Consider the following 27,088-nt stretch of genomic DNA (forward strand, 5'->3'; position numbering starts at 1 on the left):
TTTCTATAGGGTAGGTAGGAATTTCGCGCGGACGAAGCCGCGGGCAAAATTTTTATATTTTTTTGTTGTTAAATTTTCAGCATTTCGATTGTTTTCTTGAATCATGTTCTCAGGATAAAAGGGGGTCCCCAAAAACAATAACTGGAGCTAGGAGCTGGGAGCGCTTCATCTTTCATAGATCATAAATATCAGTAAAGTTTGGGAAACAGACTACAAGTAAAAATTTAGTAAAAGTTAAGTTTTTTTGTATTTCTGTAGAGGAATGCTAATTCAATTATTTTTCATTTCTTTGTTTTTCAGGTAATTGATGAAGTCGAATCGCAAGGAAGCTTAATTTGGTAATATAAACAATAAATATAGGTATATATTTATCTAATATTTCGACGTCCTCGGTGGCGCAGTGGTAAAGTGTTTGCCTCTGCACCAAGAGGTCCCGGGTTCGATCCCCGGTCGGGTCATGATGGAAAATGATCTTTTTCTGATTGGCTCGGATATATGTATATGTTATAAAATATAGTATCGTTGAATTAGTATCCCAAACACAAATCTCGGAACTTATTTGGGGGCTAGCTCAATCTGTGTGATTTGTCCTAATATATTTACTTAATATTTTATAGGCATATTTTAAATAGCTATAGGCTGAAACCCCGTCCTTGTGGGTTTAAAACAAACTGTAGAAACAAATGACATACTTGTATAGTTTGAATTGAATCTCTTCTCCGCCCGGCACAGCTTTGGTATGGCTGTGCGTTGGCGACGTCACATATCCAACAATGGCGAATTTACTTATGCCTGTGAACGGCCAGCCTTTGAAATTCAAGTTACACGGTTTGAATTATACAAGGCTGTGGAAGAAATAGGGATAACTCGGATCATAATTAAAAATATTAGGTATTTCGGGTGAATTTCACGCGCGTTTTGAACTCCTCCGCGGGGCTGTCATTAGAGTTTATTAAATTGTACCATACACAGTAATCAATTTAATTATCCTATTTTATAAATAAGTAAAGTACTGGTACAATGTCAATTTTGTAAATGTTTAATTTAAAAATAAAAAAATCTCTATTATATAAAAAGGTCGGACTAGTGTCCAACATTTTTTTAAAAAAAGAATCTTTTTTTTCTCGTCAAACGTCTCGTACTAATGAGACGCTGCACGCCGCGTCAAATGCTCTTGAAATTCTCGAAGCGCACCCGTTTAGAAGCGCTTCTTATAAAGCCCAGCTAAACTATTCCCCGAAGTGGACCTTTTAGTCACATCAGTAACACGCTTAGATCATAGTAAATAATTTTATTGCATTTTAATAATATCGAGTATCATTTTTATGAGCAATAAATATAAGTAACAAGTAAATATAAGTTCTCTGTGTCCATAAAGTATCTCGTTTCAAGTTCCCGTAATGGAATATTTGGTTACACATGGATCAAAGGAGAAGGAACCAATAAAGGTCGCTGATTTCTTGTTATGTCAAGTATGGATCGGGTACATAATAATGAGAACTATTTACAAGTGGGTTGTGCACAAAATTTGTACACATCACAGGAAACTTTGTGGGCGAGATCAAAGAATGTAGGATGTGATTCACAAGAAGAAAAATGTGACAAAAAATACATTATATTTTGTACTCTAATAAGCAAACGATAGACCTTATTGGAGGAAAATGCAAGAAACATTTTACGCCGACATGACATTATTAATAAGGAAAGGTTAGGATAATAATATTGATGAATATAAATATGTAATAACGTATGCTGCCTATGCAAAATGCCTATATACAATATGTATGCTGTATAGTCTAAAGTAAACTCATGTGTTTGTTTTTTGCTTTAAATATAAACTATTATTATAGAGAGGTAAGCGTTCGTGAGTTTGTATGTTTGAGGCGGGTAATCTCCGAAACTCCAAATCCCCAACCGATTTCAAAAATTCTTTCACAATTAGAAAGGCATGTTATCCAAGACTGTAATAGGCTAACTCCAGCGGGAATTTTGATATAACATAGGTGGGTATAACATAGGCTCCGGAAAACATCTAGATTACAATAATTTTTGTCAGGCCGAGAAGCGCTTTCTTGTACTGTTGTACAAGCTTTTACAGAAAGCGCTTAATTTTAGCGCAATACGATTTATATTTTGAAATACTTCGTAATAAATTTTTACAAATTAACGATTTCATATAATCGTGTGGTTCCACCCTTGAATATCACCACTCCATACCCATCCGAGGATATCGTACGTGGCGACAAAAGGACAAACACGAAAAGAGCAGGAGAGAAACGACGTTAGGCAATCAGCCGGTTATAAAATAACAGCCGAATCTTCGAAAATTTCCCTTCTGACTCCGGACATAATTTTTCACAGCAAAATAAAACACGGGGACACGTGAGGATTAAAGTGGAGATCTGTTTTATTTCAATGGTAGCTCGATCTCTTTGCTATGATGATGCTATTCATCGGCTTTTATCGCATATGTTATTACTGGTAAGTATGTAGTAATAGGTACTTTAAAAAGAAACTTCCTCTCGTAGACTGAGGTTGTAGAATGAGCTCGCACTGCCATGGTTATCAACATGGAGTTATTCAAAAAGGGTGTGAAAAGATTTTTTCAGTGCCGGCAACGCGCGTGAGACCCCTGGTGTTACAGGAGTCTTTGCTTGCAGTATAAAAAAGTAGGTTCCCTAGTACTAGTGTTATGTTTCATCAAATTGTCTGAATGCATCTGAGACTGTGTCGGCAGTAGCTCTGCGCTGTGATATATAAGTATAAATCTTAAACGTGAAGTACGATCCTAAGATAGCGGTGAAATAAAGTGAAATATTTCAAGCACATCGCCCGAGCAAACAAAAAAGCCGCGGCCACTGCTTCCTTATAAGTAGCTCCTAGCATTAGGCCGCGACGCACAGACAGCCATGCTATATTTATTCGATTATTTAAATTTTAAAATAATTTCTTGGTTCAATTTAATTTAAGATTTGCCATAATTATATGTGGCAAGTTCAGCAACTCACGGCGTTATAGATTACAGTTTGAGTATTTGCGATCTGAATTTCAAACTAGCCCGAACCCCAAGTTGAATTATTTTTTAAGAAATAACTATATATAGCAGCTGAACATAAACACAATACATTTGCATTTACATATTAAAATTATAACCTAGTAACGTGTATACATTCACGACAGATATGCACAATATTTAACACGTATTACTGCATTAAATTAGGAATATTAAATTAAAATTGTTATGATTATTAAAGTGTATAGTATAACAGTCGTATACATAAATTATTGGTGAAGTATATATATATCCCGCTGTGCCCGACACTAAACTCTCCCTTTTTATTCCATAATGCCTGTTTATCTTGTTACGTTTGTCGTGATTCCAGACACGAGATAAAACAACGGAGGTTCGCGAGCCGCGCCTGACAAGATTTTTAATATATAGCCTTTTGTAGTGGAGCATAAAGTCAAAGCGCATAAGGAACAGTAATCGATAAAACGATTATTGTAACTGTTATGTTGACATTTGGCGATTACGTACATTTGAATTACGTAGGATCTTAAAAGTGGACATTCCAAAAAGCACAAAATGCTTATAAATAAATATATTAGGGACAAATCACACAGATTGAGCTAGCCCCAAAGTAAGTTCGAGACTTGTGTTATGGCATACTATATTTCAAGCAAATATTTAACACAACGATACTATATTTTATAACAAATACATATTAGGTAAACATCCAAGACCGGGCCAATTAGAAAAAGATCATTTTCCATCATGACCCGACCGGGGATCGAACCCGGGACCTCTCGGTTCAGAGGCAAGCACTTTACCACTGTGCCACCGAGGTCGTTATGCCATCGTAGTAATCGTACGTAATGTAGGTTTTAATCAGCCATTAAGAAATCCATTGTATAAATCCATAATCTGTCTAAAATGTCAAACTATAAAAAAATACAATATTTTGCGCTCTAGACGTTAAGCTTTATTGACATTCTGAATCTGTAACATTATGCGCTATTGACAATTTATCATATTGCGCATTCGACTTTTTGCTCCTAAACGCTAGCCCATCTAAATCGATAGATGCTTTTTCTGTGCGAATAAATTTGTTTGTATGGCAAAAACGGGATAAGTGGGCGATTTGCATACTAAACGCGCGCGGATGGCGCTTGAGTCGAGGAGGAAGTGTGACGTACGTTATAGTTATATCGTAGATTTAAACATACAGTAGACCTGGCGATATCTCTTTGTGAACTTTGAGATCATTTGTATTGAAAGGACCAATGTTCCTTTTGTTAGTGGACTGTATTTGTGGTACTTAGGTTCGTCGTTGAGTACAATTATATACCTAATTAAATTGCAGGCTTTAGACGATGCTTTTATTTTGGCACACACAGGAAGAGAGAGCAAATGATACATACAATGTTGTCAGTATTAAAATTAAATTTAATGTTGCTAGTCGCAACTGCATTTCTTATTCTTTCAAACCTCTTTATTTTGTTAGGATATAGACTATTGGTGGTAATTAGTGATAAGGATATAGGTATTTGTATTTTTTAATAAAGTTCTACTAAAACTATTTTTTTAAAAAGATATCACATCTACTAATAAGTTTAATAAGTTTACGAGCAACAGTCGATCAACTGTATTCTACTATACAACTTACGAAAATCTTGTGACATGGAACGAAACACACGGTCAGTGAATCCAACTCGCACTTGTTTAATTGTTGTAGTAAAAAACTACGGAACCCTACACTACGTGCGTAGCCTGACACACACTTGGCCGATTATTCTATACTACCCGGCAGGAAACATACATGTGGTCCACCTGATGGTAAGTGGTCACCGCGGCCTATAAACTATGGGTGTCACACGCCCGTTGCCTACTTTGTGACCTAGGATATTTTGATACAGAACCCTGTAATTAACTGGATCTATCGCCCTTCAAATTGGAACACAACAATACAAGCACTGCTGTTTGGTGGCTGACATAGGTGAGCGTGAGGTACCTATACAAACGACCTTTATACCAAGGTCTACATCTGGTAGATCCATAAATAAATTATGCAAATTTCATGAGAATGGAACTCAAATAGTTGAACTTAAGCAAGCAATCTTTCCCGATGTCATTGATGCTTACACTAAGAATATTTCTAGTCATAACAATCTTCAAGCATCTCTGTTCTATGTTAAAACGTAATCTCCAAACTTAGGAGAAACAACTCCATTTAAGTTCTGGCATTATCTTATAAGAGTGATACTGCAAAAGTCACTTTTTATCGTTTAGTTTACAATGGGCGAGCAGACTGTACGAGTTGAGTTGATTTAATTAGGGGGAAGATATATGTGATAGTGGCTTGTGGAAGTGATCTTTATCATTCTTACCTTTTTTGTGAGGGTTAGTCTGCTTTTTGTTGGATCGGTACAGCATGGCCTCCTCCACTTTCCCAGTCTGATGTTAACCAATGAGATGAGGCGACAGACGATAAAGGTTTTTTATATCATATAGAGGTTAACATTTTGTTGTGTTTTTCTGTCCATAAAATATTTTTTATCTATAAATAAAAAAGTAATAATATTTTTTTGTGTTTAAAAACACTTGAAATAGGTACTTAAACCGGGCGTAGATAGTGAAAATAGGAATATTTCAAATTAATAATAAGGTTTACGTTGTTTTAGATATTTGACGTGGAATAAACGAAAGAAAAGTATATGCAGTGTTTTCGTAAATAAAAATGATCTCTAAAGTTAAACACGTTTAAAAATTATAAGACGCGAGTAAAATATGCATATATTAAACTGGCACAATGTGAATGTTTCGCCGTCACACCGAACTACGCGATATTAAAAGTCTTCGCTCGAAGAAAAGAAAAAAGGACAGAGAAAATGTTGAAGTTCCCTCGAAGCGGAATATCCACCTGAACTTGGAATGTATTACGACCTCGGCGCGAAATTAAACAAGATATTATGAATAAATTCGAAGGCTCCGTATTTTCTAGCGTGTTTTGCTATGGTATTAGATTTCAAGCAACAACAAAAGTACATAAAAAGCTGAGAAAATAATATTCGTCGGACCTTGCCAGAAAATCTGATCTAAGAATTTAATCGAGAGTGTTCTTAGCTATGTTTGCAAAATGTATATCCAGTCGTTTGGAATCCATCAGCTTTTTTCTAGCAAATGAGGATGATGCCAGCAACTTTGGACTCTGGTATATTTAAAATTATTAATTTAATTTGTTATGTTGTTATTTTGTATGTATGTTCGTTCATCACGCATCTTAAATTCTAACATAAGCAAATACAAGGGACGCCCCCTTCGCAGTTAATTATACGAAATCTGTCGTTCTAATCAATGTGTATATAATTGGTTATAATTTTTCATCTTACGAGAAGTTTATCGTTAATCGTGATATCGTCTAAAATAGGCGTTTTAGAAGTCGAAGGCGAAGTTTCCGACTTTAATGTTCAAATATAATCAAATATACAGTTCTTCGAGTATTCAAACAATGTCTAAGTGAGTTAAGATTACTATTTCAACGAAATTTCTGAATCTAAAGTCTTCTAAACAAAGTGGGATTCGCCAAAAACTCAATAAGTATTTCCATCGAAAATGTCTTTTAATATTTTGACAAATTTTGCATATTTTGATCAAAGTAAAGGTATCAAATAGAAGTGAGGTTTTTGAACTTGTAGACATCAAGTTGATTCGTAAATAAATCAACAAAATATACCTAAATTTAAATAAATAAAATATGTGTTACTAATGGTTGGATATGCAAAAAAACTTGTTATGGTTGAGTTTCTAAATTGACCCAATTGACGATTCACGTATCAAAAAAGATGGCAAAAATAAAGTCATTGTTCAGAATTTCAAAATAAAAATCTAGTGAAACTTTGCTTAGGGACTAAAAGGAGTTACAAAAAAAGAGATTCTTTTGGCATCTATTCTTATAGGTATATTTAGAAAATATACTTAATTTTTCAGTGTTTATTAATAAATAATTAGGGCAAGTTAAGGAAAATTTTAACAAAATTCTTCACGGACTTAAAACAGAGCAAAGTAATCCAATTATGCGCCAAAACATGACTCTGTTTAATCCTCTTAACAATCTGTAAGAATATATTTACTTTGAAACTATAAATTTTTCGCTCATATTTTAGTTTGAACATTAGACTAGGCTTGTGTTGTCACATGCCGTGATATCTGGCTTATTAATAGAAGTATTATAAAATATAATATTATGAAGAATATGCTTTGAATATTGCTTTACTATAAGCAATATGTTTTAAGTTTATTGATGTGCAAATGCCTGTATGCCTGTCATTGTTTGCCCTATAGACTGCACAATTCTCAAAAAGGGCGTGAAAGGGCCTCATTCAGGGCCGGGCCGGCAACGCGCGTTTGTCACCCATGGGGTAGCAGGCGTCCATAAGTTACGGTGACCACTTTCCCTACAGGTGGGTTTTATGCCTATTTTCCTACTTAGTTACGCATACAAAAGGACTAATAAAATGGTGATCAAAAACAGGAACAACTTTTAAAATCGTAGTTTTCTTGACAATGTTGCAACAGCAGCGACACCATAATTACGTGAGAGGAATATTACATTGATTGTAATTTGTAACTGCGTAATTAGTTTATTGATATACATACATATCATATATCTATCTATAGGTAGATCGATTGATTGATGAAATCTTTATACCAATAGCATTTACAAAGGAGACATCAGTTACAAAAAGTAAAGTACATCAATTTAAAACTAATATTAATATTATAGTTCGACTGCAGGCAGATGGATAAGAGTAATAACGAATCTTAAACAGCCCTTCACACCTATCAAAACAAATACGATTTAGACTCGCAGATTTCAAAATGGATCAAGTTTTTTGACTGAAGACTAAAAAATGCTGAGATTTTAAGATCAACAAATTAGATCAAAGTAACTGAAATAAGTTATGATTTCGAGTTTGCCGTTTTCGTAAATATAGGCTTTTTAAAATTAGTTAATTAATTTTGATTGAGACGAAGTTTCAATTTTGTAACTGACGTCGTCCTTGACGTTGTTCATAAAAATCTTTTTTAAATTCAAATTTAGACTTTAGCTTTTACAAAGAAGGGTTTAAGCTGTAACATCACTTTTATTTTTCTAATTCTATACTAATAATGAGTACCTTTGTACTGAGTTTCCTATTTCAATGAATAAATAAATAAATCTAAAAAAACTCATACATATATATATGTCCATTGTTGACGTTGTTCATATTAAATATTTTTATGAACAACGACAAGGACGACGTCTGACGTATATATATATATATATATATATATATATATATATATATATATATATAGGAACAAAACACACAGATTAAGTTAGAGTAAGTTCGAAACTTGTGTTATGGGATACTACGAGTAACTCAACGATACAATCAAATTTGTAAGTATTATTTACAGTTCTGTGTACATAATAAGGTGTTAACCCGAACTATTATCTGCGGTTAACACATACCACGGTTCGGTATTCGGGACGGTCGAGTCCTGCCTTCCGGCAGCACATATTTGTGTTCTAAATAACTGACATATTTTGTATCGATGAATGTTGTGGTAACTCTTTGCGTAATGGGACCTTTTGGGTCAAGATCAGTGATAGTATCTTATGGAAGTGTATTCTGGAATCTTTATCATTCTAACCTTTTTTGTGAGGGTTTAGCCTGGTTTTTGTGGGTTCGGTACAGCATGGCCTCCTCCACTTCTCCCTGTCTGATGTTAACCGATCCGTTACTTTCTTTTTAGCTATATCCTGCCAAATACACTCCTTCTTCTTTTCCATTCAGTCTCAAATCAATTCTGAAATATTGTCAATGTAAATTATTTCGCAATAAGTCTTTGCTTCGATTACTTTCGTCATATATGGATATACTTTTCTAAATATAATATTGATAGATGACGGAGACATCAGGAGTAGATAATAACTTAACTGAAATTTCGTTAAAATCCAGTACCTACTATACAAAATAAATTATATAATTTTATCAAAATTATCATATAAATGATCATGATAATATTTAAATTACATTTTGATTTTGTGAATAAACAAGTAAATTACTTATATTTTTATTCACGATCCCAACACGTTTGTGTTTTCGGTAAATTTCTGAAGATAGCGCGTCGCTGCGTAATTGATGAGATGCTGTGAAGCTATCCCGTAGAGATTCCCTCCATTACTTAATGCTCCCCAAATTACGGTAATCGGAAAAACACTGAGTTCCACGACATTATCAAATTGAATATTTATTAAGCTAAAAAGGGTAAAAGTTTATTATCAAGATCGTAGGAAATTATTTCTTTTTTCGATACTTACTTAGTCTTTTTTGTTTATTAGAATTGGGTCGTTAAATAAAACTCAAATAATGTAAATATATTCTAATTTTACTTCCAATTTCTAAATAAACATGAGAAGGTTACTGTGTTGTGGCGATTTTAGATTTTTGTTTTTAGGATAACTAAATTTCCATATTTTTTACCATTGTCAGAGCATCGAAGTGTTTTAGGGGTTTTAATTTTTTCTTTTACTTTAGGAGGGACGCGAAGTGAAAGTATTTTTTTATACAAAAAGATTATAACACCAAAAAAGTCGTCCCCTTTGATGTCTTTATAAAGTAACACACAAGTCTCTTAAAGTCACTTCAAATATTTCGCTCTCCAATAACAAAAGAGACATTCTATTTAAAAGCTTTATGAATAAAATATCTCGCGATCTAACATCACGAAAAAAAAATTACAAAAAAAAAAAAGCTTAATTCGAAAGATTTCTCAAAGTATTTTGTTATTAGAAAAATTGCGTTCACGGTACAAATATTACGTTTAAACTTTCAACGTTACCTACATTAAAAGTCAGTTTAGAATAAAGAGATCCGAACGCAAAGTATTTGAGGAGCCGAGTTTCCTTCTCCATCGTCCAGTGGCGTAGCGACATAAAGACAAGCCGGTGCCGCGCACTGGGATCCCAAAATTTAGGAGCCCTCGGATCCTAACCTGATTTTTGTTATAACAGTTATTCCGTGTAAGCACAGATCTGACCGAATACGCAGCGAGGTGCTCGTACCATTGACATTGATTTCATGAAATTGTAGACTAAGTGAAAGGATGCTAGCCGCCGTCTCATACAATTCATAAAATTCATACAAGTCACTTGCAATCGCATATATAACCACGGTCATGCATTTCTGCTCCGATCTACTTAAAATAGCTAAGTTGGTATGAGATCCCAGATCTTTGAGCACCAGTGCCTATGAATATCTCTACCACTTCATATACTTAATTATAATAATAAAATGCTCAGTTCTCCCTCTTCTCCTCAGATGGGTTCCTGAGATGTTTTTTCAAAAAGGCTATGGTTACCTAGCTACGCTCTACTCCCCCCCTCTCCTCGCTACCCCCCCCCTCACCGCTCATCCGGCAAGTCCGAAACTTTGATGGTCCAATACAGATTTTTCATCTTCCAACTTATTTGAAATTATAATTCGCGGTGAAGAAATCAAATCAAAATTCCATTTAAAGTTTGATTTCGACATTTGTTTGTCTCGCGAGTTTACTCGTGGCTCGAAGTTGTAGAATCAGAGAGCAAGTAAGTTTTGAAGTTAGTAAAAGTCTTGTCTGATAAAATTTAATCCATCGACCATTTTGTATATAGGTATTTACTGAGATACATGCCATAAGAACACTGGATGCTGCCCGCGGCAAGAGCAGGGCGTGTGAAGCCCCCTGGTTAAGCGTTGACTACCGTGACCACTTTCCATCTGGTGGGTCACACCTGTGTGCTTGCTCAGTAGTATAAAGGAAAATAGGACAATGTCACTCTCCTCCCTTCCAATTATCTCCACACCAAAATTAATTCCACATTAATTCATCGCGCCATTTCCAAGTGAAAGACAAACAATCACATTTATATTCAAGTACCGCATTACTCGTATGGATTTAATACGACGTATTATAATAAAAAATAACCACAAAATATCCTCAGCACACATTAATTTAATTTGTATATCACACCTTGACGTCAATGCAAAACTATACTGAAAAATAAATAACTAAATAATTGTTAGATATTTAAGTTATTTTCCCAAAGACAACTCGACAAAGGATTGGAAACTGGGCCGCATGTACCGGCACAGTTTGTGCTAGCACACAGTAGATTCATTGTGGAGATTACGCCTTTTATAATGGTAATTTCATATTACCTTTACCATAGAATAATTGAATACCATAGAATAATTCGAAATTCTTTAATATCTTAGGATGATATAGGTACATACCTTATTAATGTCAAAAGTTAACTTAAAACTAAGACTTAGTTTGACTTACTGACTTAATCTACGGCCGAAGTTGACTGCGCAGGTAAAGAAGCGGCGCAATAAAATTCACCGCAGCCTTTTATCCATATATTTTTTTGTACGTCAAAAATGTTGTTCATAATGCCCTTTTGATTGTTAAATCGACTTTATAATGGCACATTTACGATGCTAACTTAAAGCAAGACAGTTTCTCTCATCCAAACGCCCAGGGCCCGCTTTTTGGCTTTTAGTTCTCCATTTTTGGCACGCATATTACTTGTCTACGCGCATGCGCTGTGACGACGAGCTCACGCGATGATTTTTTTCTAAAAAACAAATTCTGTCATCCACCATTTTTGCAGTTGTTACCTTTAAATATATTTGCTAAACAATCTTTGTCGAATACCTAGTATAATTATTTATATGATTATAAATCAGGTGATTATAAATCAGGTATACAATAAAATGTAGAACGTAGACTTCATTGTATCTCCTCTGTGATTGTAAGCCGAGTCCCGGGGGTCGAACCCGCGACCATCCCGGCAAATTCAGGTCAATTACCTTTATTATATTGCGTAATTTATGCGTTGGAAAATAAAGGCTTAGAAGCTATCATCGAACCATTGTATAGAATAATATCAGTCGCATAGTTTGTTGTACAACACATTTTACATTAAGGCGCTATGTACCCGCACACTAGCGCCATCAACACATTTGTATCTTTTTTAAAATCTTTTCCGCCCCACTGCTGGGCAAGATCTTCCCCAAGTCTTTACATTAACATTTTTATAAATTTATATTATTTCTTCTCGAAAAAAAAATAATTTAACAGATGCCACACTGAAAAAATGCATCAATAGTACAATGAAATCTTATTAACCTTCAGTTGAGAAATATACAGAGATTTCTCTAAACAAGTTTCGGCGGCAGATAAATTACTCATTTAAGGGATAATTACATTGACATAAAACATTTAGTAATCAAAATGATCACTCATTCTACTGTTTTTCTTCAAGCACTTTTATTTTATTTTGCTTTAAATGTTGTACGTGATATTTGTTGTACTTGTTAGAACTCGCTTTGTTATTCTGTGGTCTAATATTAATCTAAATTTAAATAAATAAATAATAAATTTCGCCATTTGGATTTCAATTTAGATCTACACCTTATATACCTACATTCTTTGTCAGTTTTTATTGTTATCTGTTTTGTGTGCTATTACATAAATAAATAAAATAAACGAATGTCTTGCCGTATCAAACACAAAGTCTTTTACAATTACTAACAACTTTGACATTAGAGAAGGTGGATCTCCTGACCATGATAAAAAAATATTATGTGTTCATTTCCGTTTTATTTTCAGGAAAAAGTGTATAAATAGCAACGCTTTTTTAGAAAAATAAAAGCTATTAATTTTAACCACAAGATCTAAAAGGCAGCGAGTAATGTCGCCACAGTTCGCCTGTAATTATCTTAATTATGCTCTTCCAACCGTTTCTTTATTTCAATCGCTGAATGCGTCTGCGAAGCGCTGAAAGAAATCGCTTTAGTTGATTAACGCCCGCTTTACGCGGAACTGCACCGGTTTAACTTCATGGATATTTGCTAGATGATGGGGCATTCATTTTATTTTTTTTACTTTCAAATTCAAAATGTTTATTGCCATACATATCGAAAAGCCATTAAACGTTCCCACTGCTGGGGCACGGGTCTTCCTTATGGATGGATAAGAATTCTGTTAATGTCGATAGATTTTATTCAAGTCGCCTAAAGGGGTGTGATATGACAAAGAAGGCTTCGGCGAAGGGGAGGAATGATTGATTGCCCTTGATATACAGTAATACGTAATGAGATGAGTCATGATTTGAGAAGGTTCAGGTAGCATATATGCATTACTAACTTGCAATTATAATGTAGGGTTTTATTGTTGCTATTTTAGTAAAAAAAAATCTTTATTTTATTTCATAATGAGATAAGATAGTTAAAGATATAGAAAAAACAATGCAAATCTTATACATAAGAAGGATATAATAATAAGGTGGCGCAGTGGTAAGGTTCTAGCCACTGAACCGAGAGGTCCCGGGTTCGATCCCCGGTCGGGTCATGATGGAAAATGATCTTTTTCTGATTGGCCCGGGTCTTGGATGTTTATCTATATATGTATTTGTTATAAAATATAGTATCGTTGAGTTAGTATCCCATAACACAAGTCTCGAACTTACTTTGGGGCTAGCTCAATCTGTGTGATTTGTCCTAATATATATTTATATTTATTTATTTATTTATTATATAATAAGATAATCAGAATATTTTAGATATTTCGCCTTTATAACAAACGAAATTAAATTAAAAATACTTAACTTTTACTTACAAATTTAAGAATATGATTATTTATTGTTGCATATGTTTCTTTTGCACCCTCGCCTGCCCAGAGCGCCCAGCTCCTCACATATATCATTCAAATAAAAAATAACATATAAATTAAATACCAAATTGAATTAGAATGTTTTTCTTTTAGAAAATAACACAAAAGATCTGAACAGAGCGAGCGCACGGAAACGTCGTGCGCCGGAAATTAGATCGCTTTATAAGGTACCGCCAGTGGCTGTTGCACGCGACTTTGCCTAAGAAACTTCATTTTGGTATTGTGCTTTTGATTTTTAATACTACTATAATATAAAACTTGTTTGTGGGCATATGTTTAATAATGTTTATAAGGTTGTGTATTGTACAGTATATATATATATATATATATATATATATTTTATACCGTCTTACAGTTTACATGTTGTATTACGATGCAGGCTTAATAGCTATACAATAAAAAATAATTAATTAATTAATACTTTTGACAGAGACAGATTAGTGATTGATTGTTTTTGTTCCAGAGATTTGTGTGTACAAACAGATATAGATACATTTTTGTTTTATTACTATTTCTACATCGCCCTATTTTTTACATATTATAATGTACAGACACATTTGTTGCTGTTTTGTTAATTGATTGATGATATTGATAATTGTGCGGTTGTTAAGTCCACCATTTGTACATGTTTTGTAATATTGCGTAATAAAGTTTATAATAAATAATTATTAGTACGGAAGTATGGATATGATTTGTATACTAACTTTTGGACTAACTGAAGAAAGGGTGATCTTTCTTATATCATATATGTATATCATACATACATACATATTAGCATATATATCATCAAATTCCAGTAAGTTTTAAAACAACATTCACACTCTTTCCCGTAGCACCAAACTTCAATACATCCCAGGAATGAACCTCAAATAAAAACCTTTTGTTTTTTTTTCATTCTTTTTTCGCTCGCTCGTACAAACTCGGGGCAAGGAAACAAAACTTATAATGCCGGAGTGCGACAGTAAGTTGCGAATCTTTCAGTTGTTTTTACTGGGAATATGTTGGTAAAAGTGCTTGTGACATTTGTAACAGAAACAGCCAAGTGTCAGTCGGATTTTTGCAGTCAGATTTTGAAGTGGTGGTGGAAGCTGGTAGACAAACACGTGCCGACAGGACTGTAAGCAAATGTACTTTTATTAAGTACATCATCATGTTAACTGTGTGGATACGATAAAATATTGAGTTTATTGAAAATTCTATAAACTTTTGAAAAGTTTCTAGAAATATTTGAAAAGAAGAATCGTGTGAATATTTCAGCTCTCTTGAAAATGTTGATAGATCCCGCTAATCCTACTAATATTGTAAATACGAAACTATGTGAGAATGTGTGTATGTATGTATGTATGTTTGTTATTCTTTCACGCAAAATCTATTGGACCGATTGTTATGAAATTTGGTACACGGGTAGAATACAACTGGAATAACACAAAGGGCACTTTTTATCCCGAAATTGCCACGGGAGAGAAGCCCCGGGGCGCAGCTAGTATAAAATAAATGTACATAAGGCAGACAGATATAGAACTGACATTAGACATTTAAAATCTTTAGAAATAATAGATACCTCTGCCGATCTACGATAGTACACTAAAATTATTAAAAACAGGATATATTCTGTATAATATATCCTATTTTTAATAATTTTAGTGCTACAGATAATATAATATTTTATTTATCGGAACTTCAAATAACAAACATAATCATCATATTAATACACAAAGTGGTAAAAGTAACGGGTGCTGACTGAACAACTTAACTGAAATAAGGAAAAATAAAGCAATAATATTATTTCTCAAAAATAAAACAACTAAAACTTGCTCACTTAAAAGCAAAATCGCTAACGAACTACATAGGCAAAATTGCTTTCTTAAAAATAAATCCTTTTGGTCGTAAGTTGTACCGTCAACTTTAACAGAAAAACGCAAAGTAGGTACGCCATTGTGTCTAAAACGCCGGTTAAAGTCAACGTCAAAAACGCCGGTTAAAGTAATTTGACGATGCAACCACCCTCATAAAATAGCGAGGCGTGATTTAACATCGTAATTAAATTAAAACAAATAAGTATTTTTTCCAACCTTTATTGGTTTAATAAAAATGGGAAGTTCGTAAAACAATTAAGTTTCGAAGTTTTTGACTTTCAACCGGGGTGCTCGGGGCTGGGGTGAACCGGTCGCGCAATGACGTCAATTGCAATTTGAACGCTGGACTAGCTATGTTTTTGTGGACATAAAATTGTGCAATTTTAGTAATTTGCATGAATAACTTTTTATCAAATGTTTAGTGACAAGTTACACAAATAGTAAAGTCTCTCTTCGCGTCTATCTGTTTCAGGTCTTTCTCCTTCTAAACCATGCAATGGTTTTTGATGCAGTTTATTCCCGATGGTTTCTACATACCAACGTAAATGACCCGCGCGGACCTAGGCCAGGTTAAAAAGTTAAACGCTAGTAAGAAGAAAATAATTGATAATTATTTGTCCTAATTATGTTTTCCAAACGTGTCAAATTTTCCGCAGTTAGGCCTCTTGTGTGGGCCCTTTCTGCGTGCGGAGTCTGAGCCGCTGATCATTCCAGCCAGCCCAGCTCCTTCAGGAAGCGGAGCACCGCCGATGGTGAACGGCAGGCTTCGCTCATGCCCTGGATTTCCCAGGAACTCTTCTCTTGTTGATGCAACGCCATGACACTCAAATAGGAGGTGGTTTGCCGTTTCATCAGCCTCCATGCTCTGCACAGTCGGCTGTCTGTAAGACCTAGGCTGAAAAGGTGTTTGTTTAATACACAGTGACCAATAATGATTCCGACCATGATACGTAAATACCTTCTTGTTTGTGAGATCAGACGTCTTGAGTAGCGACTGTCCCAGTCAGCTAGTGAAGTCAGGTATCAAAAATAGAAAAAATAGAAAGTCTAGTACAAATCAAGTCAAACGGCCGACTTACTCTTGGCTAATCAATTAACTTTTGGACTCTTGTTGTAAACCTTCCCTCACCCGCATCCGATATTATCGATAAATATTACATTAATATCGATTGAAAATTGTTTTCATTTCAGTGGCATTAGTATATTGAAATATTATATTACTCACAGTACAGTTTTATGTGGATTTTTTTTACCACGTACTTGTATTTTGTTATACTATTAGAAAAAAAAAACAATCTATACGGAACGACATACACTATTTAAATATATATCTTTCGGCATTTTTCTCAACAGTGGTCATTCCGAAATGCCAGTAGTTTGTAGCTTTATGAGAGATATTTTGTTACTATATTATTTGATATATGACTTAAACTTTACAGTCACTTTGCCTGTAAAGTTGTGAGGAACTAGAGGTGGTTATCTTTGCCCAAGATTCATAAAATCTAGAATCAATTCATCTATTCTTCTTATTATATGTAAAATACGGTCTTTATAGTAGGTAGGTATTATATTCCAACAGACTGATTTCTTAAGCTTTCACTTCACGCCCCAACCCCGGTACACAGTCCCGGGAGCGTTTAGTATTCCGAGCCCACTTCGAATTCTTTCAGTCATAACGGATCATTTTACATGGATTTAAAAAGATGGAATAGACATACTGAATTGGGGCGAGTGTTCTTGCCCTAAAAACAGGACCACTTTATATCCTCCGTGTCATACGAAGAATCTGAAGGACATCCTTGGCAGCGAAGCAACAATAGCACTCTCATAGAGGGATGACGATAGGCAGGCGGCCGATTGTAACAATAACTCACAATTTAATCTTCAAAATTGTATGGTTTATTAGTTATACTTACAGCGGGCTTCATAACGTCATAGCCACAGATAAAACGTGGATCAAGCGCAAATGAAGAGAATGAATGAGAGTTGAATTGGGAGATATTTTATATTCCTATTGCTTGCTAATCTTGCAAGATGTTTAGCTTTGGAATAAGTAGAAGAAGGAAAAAGTCAACACGGGTATTTATAGATCAAATAAAATGAGAAGGTCGTGTCGCAAAAGGAGGTAAATCTATGAGAAACAGTCGTGTTAAATTTCAGTTAGATGTCAAGCAATTAGTCTCCGTAAAGTACCTAAGTACTTTACAAATAAAACTCCTGTAATTTCATGGAGCCGATAGTCTAATTCGGTTTTCCTTCGGAACGAAGTTTTCCTCGTGTTTTCTTTTCCATTTTAACGTTAGTATAATCGATACACGGTTTACTGATAATAGAACGATATTTCAACTGAACCGTGTCTTTGATTGGCGAAACATCACAACTAAACTGTAAAGAAAACAAAACTCAACCCAGTTACAGAAAGCAATAAAACAGAGAAGCAACTCAAAACTGCAAGTATACAAGCGAAGACATGGCGCGTGCATCGCGATCGAGTTGATTCAAGTCGACTCGGTCACGTATCGATATCGATTCCAATCCGATCAGCTACTTGCCGTGTTACGCTTTGAAATACGATAATGTTAAAAGATTTGGGGTCAATGACACACTCAACAATTTGCTAAAAATATATTCCATTAATAACTGTTGTTATAAGTGACGCTTCTGGAATCTACTACAATGGCTATGATTTATTTAGTAAGACCATTGTAGAAATTGTAGCATCCTATATCTATCATTAAAAATGTACCTATATGTGGTTGTATATATAGTTTTAAAAGATCTTAATTTGCCAATCAAGATCCAAGGCAAGATTATTTTCTTCGGTTTAATCTATTTTTCTCCTCTTTTTGCAGTTCTTCAGTCTGTCAATTTATAGTCCTTTTTGTAATGTGACAAGTTTTTCTTCAAAACATTACCTAACAATAGAAGGTCCACAAAACCCCGTCCCGCGACGTCACCAAAAGCTACAAATATAGCCGACAGGCGAAGGTATCCATTTTTGTAACGTAAATCAGATGATCTAAATTGGCTTCGAGACGAGACTCGATTTTGACGCGTATTCTGCTTTATCGCCAGTTGATAAATTGCCTCAGATATGAGACTTCACGCGAAATTCAGGTAATACACGTTTCCATCTATTTAGGGCTGTTTACAAGATTTGTAATAAATACAAATTGAGTGAATTAATATTTAATAATTTTGAACTGATATTATTCTTCATTCTTAGCCATTTTCAGCGTGATTGGCAATAAACTGAGAGAGTAATCTATGTAAGACGAAAGGTGAAGCCTTTGCCCAGGAGTAGGACACTTAAACAGGTTATATAAAAATAGCCATTGTGTTGTCCTCACAGCTAGAGGGGTAAGAAAGACGGGTCTAATGAGTGTTGGTAGGTTTTAGCGAGTGCAAATACCGCTGGACTAACGGCTCAACATGCCTTCCGATGTATGGAGTAGATTAAGATAAGTTTATTTACCATTGTCACCGAATTCCTCAACTATAATCATGAAGTTCCAAGACATAATAAAAAAATTAGGCAGGTGGCAACAGGGTGCTCTTAATAGAGATATGTAGAAAAAGGAAGGGGTGGCCTTAAACCCAGCAGTGGGACATATTAATAGGCTAATAAAAACAAAATTCTATATAAATATTATTACGGTACTGAATGGCCCTGAGGGCGAGTGCGGGCTTCCATTTTCACTTCTCACCATCGAATCGATTCGAAATGAGACGCAGCGAACCAATGACATTGCAGTGTGGTCGTCGTTGCGTCACAATGGCGCTATGTGATTGGTTCGCTGTGTCTCATTTCGAATAGATTCGACATTGAGAAGTGAAATGCCAACCTGCACTTCGCCCACTGAACTATTGTAACGTGCGTACATTCTACAAGCAAGTAACCAAAACCAGGTTACCTGCCTCTGATTAATTATTACGACCTGAAAATGTTACTATTTATAAAGCTCTTTGGCCGTCCCTAATTCAGTTAGCTCTAATGACCTTTGAAAAGAGTTTACTCGTTGGTAATCAAATTTTTCAAATAGGCACAGTTCAAATTTACTCTCGAAAAATCTAGCGCCAGAGCTTTTATTTGTTGCTCCAATAGAAAATCATGTTTTAACTTTTAAAATGCAAATGGATTAAGTTGTATTTCAGAAGTAAGTTGGTTATTCATTCAGCCCACGTACAGTGAACAGCACGTCAATTATTACATTTCCTGTGCCGACTTAGTGCATGCAATTATTTATTTTACGAGACGATTATAGCTTCGATAACCAAAATTGTGGTTATTTGTCGTTTTCTGATTGGCATGTTCAAACCTCGCTTTCAATTCTTTGAATTTTAAAGAATTTTTTTTTTGCTTGGTAATTTGTTGGCACATTTTTTTGGCTCCTAAAGAACAACTTGTTGATTCACGGAACTGTTTCTGAACGAGAAGGTTTATGTGTAAACTCACTCTCTCTCACACATCTTCGTATGTTTGTTTCCGTTCGGTACGACGTAATGCCAGCATCAGTCAAAAATAGCATTAATATTTTGTCTGTGATTTTACAACCGGCCGCCTACCTGATGTCAATCCTCCTTAGGAATGCTGTTGTTGCCTATCAGCTGCATAAACTACGTGTCCCTTGACGGAACCATACGCTAGAAATATGAATGTTTCTGTATTTTTCTTGTAATCTGGATAGTTGTTGAAGAGTAATTGTCATTCAATTACACTTCAACAACTATCCAGATTTGAATAAAATCTGCATAGAAATGAATGATAAATCTAAAGTAATGACATGAAATAATAAATCTAAAGTAATACAAGTACATCAGATTTATTACTATCTTGTGAGCACTTTATTTCAATTTTCTCTATGTGTGCTGTTCGTCATAGTTAATTAGTTTTCTGTAAAAGCTTGACTTAGCATAGCGCAGTTCTTGGAGTTCCTCAAGTCCCTCGTTACTACATAGAAATTATTTCTGTGAAACATAGCTTTTTTACAAATTAGGTGATTATATTAGGTAGATACACAGCATATTTCAAAACAATGTTATGAAATTTGTTTTTTCTTTAAGATATTGTTACAAAAATGTGACAGAGACAACAAATGTTACAAACAATTTATAACATGTTCGTAAATCAAGTTCTCGTGAGAAATCCAATGTATGAAAGGGTTAAAAATTACGCTGTATTACTTCTATCTCCACTAGGATGTGATAGGACACAATGGAAACGCAAATTGGAAAGGAAAGGTATTGTGGTGTTTGGGCATTATCAGTAATTGATGTCGAAAGACTCATAATCAAATCAATTGTTTGAGACTGAATAGAAAACTCGATTTATTGGAGCGAAAAGGAGGTGTACAATCGATTAGATCGTTATTTATTTTGTACGAAACAATGACATTTTCGGAGAATTTTGGCGGGTAGCCGATGCTGACTTTGAAAATATTTTTTAACGCTTTTGAAAATGTCCTTCGATTTTATTTATTAAAGAGTTATTTTTACTGAAATATTTAAAAGATGTATGTTTATTTGGGACCTAGTTGTTTTTTACAAAAAGGCCATTTTGCCAAGATTTTAATGTTGTCAAAGAGATCTTATTACATTCAATGCGTAAAAAAAAACCAAATCCTTATGGTAAGCCGTTGAGGAGTTCCCCCGTTGACAATTGTGGTGCACCATCCGGTCACGCATCATAATAATGCATTGTTATGGAGACTATAGTGACGTGGGGAATTTCAGCTCTGTAGGACCAGCGGAAGTAGGTGAAATTGAACTTGCATGATTTGATTACAAACAGACGAACATCGGGACAGGTGAATAAAAGTTTGTAAAATACTTTATAATACCGTAAAATAACTCAGGTTATATTACCATAGAACTGTTTGTTTGTTTGAAGTAACTTTATTGCAAAATAAATAAATGTACAAAAATTAAAGAGTAAAACTTAATGGTAAGGGCGAACTTATCCCATGAAAAGATCTCTTGAACATAAGGGACATTCTGAATGTACTATTTCACAAATCATTCTGGCGTGAACACTCAAACGACTATGAATGCTAGGCATTTATTCTGCCGCATTTAAATATAAGTTTCATAATTAACCACTTCAATAATTGTTTCAAGCTACAGCACTTAGTTCGCTAAGCGGTTTACGTTAGGTAGGAGCAATTTCAGTCGCGTGCTTGTAAGCTGGAAGTTCTCGTAATACGAGTTCTTATACTTCAAGTACCCGGGTGGTAGACCGGATTCGTATCTAATATCTTAAGAATACAACATTTTCCCATTTAACATGACTTTTGAATTTGTGGTCTACTAGGAGGCTAACTGAGGCTGATGAGTTATTATTATTGTGATTCTGTAGCACGATGCCTACTATTGCCCTTCCACTTTCCAATAGTTTCAAGCAGTCGGTAGCACCATGCCAACTTTATGGAAACTTCAAATATTATTACAAGCCGTTAACGTGTCACTACTGGGCAAAGGCCTCCCTCCATTCTTTCCATTTGGTCTGGTCTTGTGTTAACTCTTTTCAATTCGTAAGGTAGGTACTTATCCAAATCGTCTCGCCGTCTGGTTTTTGGTTTTCCAGGTTTCCGCTCGTATTTCCGGGATAACTTTACCCAAGACTCGTTGGATCTTCGGTGGAAGTGACCAGCCCAGTCCCACTTCAACATTGCAACCATCAGCAACATCTGCAATGGAAAATACTACCACGTATACCCACTGCCACACAGTCTTTTTATACAGTAATAAATAACAATACCATATAGTCTACACTATTTATATAGTCCAGGCAGTCATTTGTTCACCCTAAACCATCCATTTATAATAAACAAATGTAAATAGAAGTGTTGAAGACTTTAAATCTTTAATGAAATTTCTTGCAAATGCAACGCGCAAAATACCATAACATGATGTGTGTTAAACATTTTCGAATCAAGTTTTAATTCTGAAACACACTTAAAACATTACTTTGCACCTTTCATATAAACTAAACCCACATTCGTATTTCATACGACGCGTTACATTCAGTTAGGCTAGTAATAAATCATAATTAGTGTTACCGGTAGTATAGATCGATATCGACGTAACGAGATACATCGCGCGGTCAGTACGATCGGCGGCGAGCCTCGCCCATCCGTGAGTTATGGGCCAGCAATGGTCAGCGCAAAGGCTTCCAGGTCGTTTAGCTATAACGATAATGCTGATCTGAGTTAGATTTAGTACAATGGCGTATTGGGAATGGTTTCAATTTGGAGTTACATCGAATTGGAGCTGAAATCGCGTCGGATAGCTTCATAAAATGTTACTTAACATTTTTATAAAGCGAGAGGTTGATTTTGTTTCAAATCAATTGAGAACAGAAGATCAATTAGACATCTTTTTTCTTGATTTCTGCCGCTCCCACAGCACCTCGGAGCCTAGGGTTGTACTCTCTCCTCCTCTTCGCACGGTCCTTCTATATTATATTCTCATTCATATATATTCATTAGTTTGGACCTTTAGCGAACCATGACTTCGTAACGTAACGTGATGATAATATAATTTACATATATTTAACTTCTTATCTTTTAACTTCATGAAATTGGAAGAAGAAGAAAAAGCATATTTTCATCATTATAAGTTTATAAATAGGATTTTTTTATCTTAACCTGGATCATTGTTCTGTTAGCTGTAGACCTCGCGTGCATAAATAAATTGCAGATCGAAGGAACTTTTCACACCACTATTATCCCTAACTTTATTGCAATAAATTTTGGATCGTTACCTGGATAAAATAGAATTTATAATAAACTAAGTAAAAATTACATAAGAAGTAAAACCAATCGCTGATATCTGCACGAACCATCTTCAAATTATACAGGAAGCTGCGATGTTTACTTGTAGTTACGACGATACAGCCGACAGACAGACGAACATGCAATTAACGGTGATATAGCACACCGCCCCGCCCCGCCCCGCCCCCTGTTGACTAGAAATACCTTCAAACACTAGGGTTATAATATAATATATTACATAGGTTCATTTATTTTAGTCCATACTATATATAGCAACAGATTTTGATGAGGTATTTTTTTAATAGATAGTGATTAAGGTTTACGTGTATTTATTTATTTTGATTTTCCGAGCGCAGTCGCACCGCTCGGCTAGTCCATACTATCCATATACATACTAATTAAAGATAATTGTATAGAATAAAGTCCTAAACTACTAATAAGGCGCAGATGGAGACTAAATGTTCAGGAGTAAAATAGGCTACTTTTTTTCTAGTTTATCCGAGCGAAGTCGGGACGAGCCGTTAGTACAGTAGAAATGCATTTTTTTTTTCATTTGAAATAATTCCGAAAAAACGTTTCGCCGAAATTACTGTATTAAAAATTTTAACCTATTGAAACACTTGAGTTAAATCTGCAAAGCAAAATGAAACTAACTTACGTTTTGTGCAGAATGTGTCTCATGGGATCTTACCCACAGCTTATGGCACAAGTTTATTGCGTCCATGGGATTCGAGCTCTCTGGGTATGGGCTGTATAGTGTATATGCACGTGACATAAACTCTGCTAAAATGATTTAAATAATAGTACATAGGCTATCGAGCTCCGATCAGTAAAGCGAATTTTCTCAGATGATCTAGATTGATTAATGTGCTCGTAAGCGTGATACCTTTCATTGGCATAATGTGTTTTGTCCTAAAATGGATTGGCATAATGAAATTGGCATAATTTATTTAGCATAATTTTCTCAGATGATCTAGTGCAGTGTCAATGTGCTCTGTAAGCACCTATATTTCAGATTTCGACGAAATTACAAGAGTCGTTTTCGACAACGGAAGTACAAATATGCAAATATTGCTCTTTTTATAGTACAGAATAGGGTGATAACACATAGATTACGCCCAGCAGTGGGTCACGGAGGCTACAGATGATGATGAGGATAACACGCGCTAATAATCTACAGAGAAATTGATTATAATACAGTAATTCATACTACAGTCCAATATACAACCAGATATCAAAGTCATAAACACCGCTCTATGCGTTATCAGTTTCCCAATATCATTACGCTGGGAATCTTACCTAGCATCCTCTAGTGAAGGTCAGGCGTGGTGAACACGATCCCGTCCTACCATCTATACACTGTCACTGAACAGTTCGCCAATCATTCAATCATCAGCTAGTTTTTTTCTTGCGGAAAATTTTTATTTAAGTCTCATGAAAACTACACATGTTCATTTTGGTATCCGTCTGAATTTGGCTATAGGGTGTAGGCAATAGAGTTAGTCGAATGCGGGGCAAATAATGAAAACCTGCAATTAGAAGACGTACAGCCGATCTAGGGCTATCTAAATTAGTAATCTCAGTTTTTGGTAGTACGTTTAGCTGGCGGGGCAGAGTCATATCTAAATTAACCATCGCGAGTGGAGTATTCCGTAAACTGATCCCGCGGAATCTGGACACGTGGGATCAGTTGGCTAATTCCTCTCGTTGCCTGATCTTGCTTGCTGTAAATAACCCCGGGTTGCCGTATTAGGTTTTTAACATGTAATGGTATATGTAATAAATGTATTCAATTTTCGTCAAACATTGGACATACTATACTGACAACACAAATATGATATTACCTATATCAAATTTTTATTTAACTACGCTTACTTTGGCAGTGAGGTCGGTCAACGGATGAAGTTTATAAGAATCTATGAAGTGGTCCCGTGGGATCAGATTTATCGGGATTAGTCGACAGAATACTAGCGTGTGGAATATAGTCCCCCCACCCCTCCTGCCGTGGATATTGTGGTAAATAATGAAGCGTGGTCCAACGTGGCTCAATTAATAGATATGTGCATTTTTTATTAATCTTTTATTTCAGAATGCGGGCGAATTAAAATAGAATAGTATTTATTGGATGACATCAAAATACACGAACAACCTGTTGCATTGCAACTGTTGGAAAAGGTCATGTTTTCATTCAGTTATTACTAATACACTCAAAGATCTGAGCACTGATATTCTGCCACAACAAGACAGACGATCGACGAATACCTAATAATGCTATCGTAAAAATAGTTTTTAAGTAAATGAACGCAAATTGAACGATTTTCGCAAACCAAAGTGTAAGCTTAAAATTTAGAATCTCACTGTCCAAAATTAACGGACCAACATACTGCTATCACTACTTTATTATCGTAGTTTGGGCCTATTTCGGCCATAACGATGCTTTTACGAGTTTCCCGCGCAAATGCTCGCAAATTATCTCATGTGAACAAATACGGGCTAAAGGATGTTCGTTCATCTCATTTTGACAGTTGCCTGTGATTTGTGTTAAAAGTGTATTATGACTTATGTAACTAGCGAACCGCCCAGGCTTCGCACAGATGCAAAATTAGCATTTCTAAGTTTCTTAGTTCGAGAATACAAGATTATATATACTATATTTATTAAAAACTCCCATCTGTTATGTACTTTAAAAAATCTAAGCATACATATCGGGAAGCCACTTTGTTTTATATTATATGTAATAATAACGATTAATGATATTTTATAAAACATTAAAGTTTTCCCGTAATGTGCCGATCTCACTTAAAAATTGGTTATTAAAAAGCGTACAAGTTAAAATTAAATATCCGACATTTTCTTAAAAAATAAGGCATTTTTTTACACTTTTAAAATTATCTGTTTTAATCAAAATATTTTGATGACCAGGTATTATGCTATTCTCAAACAACTCTGTACTTGCTATTTCTAACCCAAATAGTGCAGTATAATAACCAAGAATATACCTTTTACGAGTATAAGGCACAAGTTTTAGTTGAAATGATGTTAGAAAGTTTTACAGTCCGTACGTGGCTTTGTTTTAAAGTTCTGAGTGCTGATTATAATACTCCGTAGTTTTGACTCCGTAGATTTCATGTCAGTTAGCAGACATATTTGAGATTCTAATTTTTGTAGTCAACAAAGTCTTCCAAGGTGGTCTGTAGAACAGGATGTGCTAGCTGCAGATTTGCGCGGGTGGTGATGCGCAGGATATAAAAGTGTATGTATGTACCAAGTGGTATCCTTAAGGGAATATTGAAAGAGAAGAAGGCTACAGACGATCTGAGGTCATTTGAGAAGAAGTGATCGTAGGTTGCTGGATAGGGAGGATTGGAAGCGATCGGAGAGACTTTAGCCAAGCAGCGGGATTTAGTTAAATAACAAACATATCCATCTACAATAATATGTTTCAGCTTGATAACTTTTTGGTAGTATGCAACGTAACCACGAAAAACAATGAAGCTAAATAGAATTTACATGTAAAAAGTTTATAAAAATCTTCCGACAACAATCTTACAGCATAAAACGATTATGAAATTCTCAACTCTCTCCGGGTTTAGCTTGTGGTAACACAAGCTAAACCCGGCGACATTTTGCATTCCATCGCCTCTCTCCCTCAAGACAGCCGCGTCGTATCCCGCGGGACTCCAGCATTGGACACC

The 27,088-nt window shown here is 35.0% G+C and overlaps 1 protein-coding gene across 4 annotated transcripts in view; it reads left to right on the forward strand.

The window, feature by feature from the left end:
* side-II (sidestep II) overlaps window positions 1-27,088 on the forward strand; it is a 458,967-nt gene that overhangs the window by 187,102 nt on the left and 244,777 nt on the right. Inside the window, exon 4 of one of the 4 annotated variants that reach the window (XM_053747702.1) lies at window positions 301-338. The exons of 2 other annotated variants lie outside the window; for them this stretch is intronic. The gene's annotated coding sequence lies outside the window, so the exon portion shown is untranslated. Of the gene's footprint in view, window positions 1-300; window positions 339-7,375; window positions 7,462-27,088 lie in introns of those variants that run through there. One more of the 4 variants, XM_053747784.2, reaches the window with a different exon arrangement.

Source organism: Plodia interpunctella, chromosome 1 (genome assembly GCF_027563975.2).
Source record: "Plodia interpunctella isolate USDA-ARS_2022_Savannah chromosome 1, ilPloInte3.2, whole genome shotgun sequence".
In the NCBI taxonomy this organism is placed as follows: domain Eukaryota; kingdom Metazoa; phylum Arthropoda; class Insecta; order Lepidoptera; family Pyralidae; genus Plodia; species Plodia interpunctella.